Below are 817 nucleotides of genomic sequence, written 5' to 3'. Positions count from 1 at the left end.
GACTGATCCAGAATGTGAAGCTTTAAACCTGAAGTTTTTTATTAACCTGAAAACAATCAACAAGATTTCCTGAATGTTCTTTCCTTCATGTTCTGAAAGCTTGAAGTGCAGGTGCTGGATTTATTTGTTATTGATGTTCTTTGTGACTCTCCAGATCACCTGTTGTCATTCAGACTTTCTGTTATCACACAGACACACAGCTCTCTGTGACCTTTGACCCTCTGCCCCTCCTACTCAGGCTGCGGGGGTCCAGTCACTGCTCCATCAGGGGAGATCCACTCTCCGTCTTATCCCAGCAGCTACCCCAACAATGTGGACTGTTCCTGGGTCCTCAGTGTGGACTCCCACCACCGAGTCTCCTTCAACTTCTCTGACCTGGACATCGAGCAGCACAGTAACTGTGCCTGGGACTACGTGGCTGTGAGTGACTGTTTTCATGTGCTCATAACTGTAGTTGGTTCATGTGTTCATAACTGTAGTGGTCGACGAACCTTTACACATCCTGGACTGGATCTGGATCTGGACTGTGGACACGGTCTGTTTAAGACTGATCATTTACTCTGTCTCTGTAGATCCACGACGGTCCAACTGCGTCATCTCCTCTGCTGGCCCGAGTGTGTGGCTCCAGTCTGCCTCCCTCTATCACCTCCACCCAGAACTCCATGTTTGTTCGCTTCAGGTCCGACTCCAGCCGCAGCCACCGAGGATTCAGTGCTCACTTCTCTGAGGGTGGGTCTGACGTCTGCTGCTGTGTCCTCAACATGGTTTTAGTCCATCAGTCCTTCTCTTCATCCATCAGTCTCCTCTGTCTTCACTT

General features: G+C 49.6%; 1 pseudogene; it reads left to right on the top strand.

Annotated features, from left to right (window-relative positions):
• The first annotated feature begins 238 nt into the window (after positions 1-238).
• Positions 239-729, top strand: LOC111659382 (bone morphogenetic protein 1 homolog pseudogene; annotated as a pseudogene).
• Positions 730-817: the final 88 nt, after the last annotated feature.

Source organism: Seriola lalandi, unplaced genomic scaffold (assembly GCF_002814215.2).
Source record: "Seriola lalandi dorsalis isolate HSWRI2012SDOR001 ecotype SW California unplaced genomic scaffold, Sedor1 jcf7180001982861, whole genome shotgun sequence".
In the NCBI taxonomy this organism is placed as follows: domain Eukaryota; kingdom Metazoa; phylum Chordata; class Actinopteri; order Carangiformes; family Carangidae; genus Seriola; species Seriola lalandi.
The sequence above is the reverse complement of the archived record's forward strand: the minus strand, read 5'-3'. Positions and strand labels throughout refer to the sequence as shown.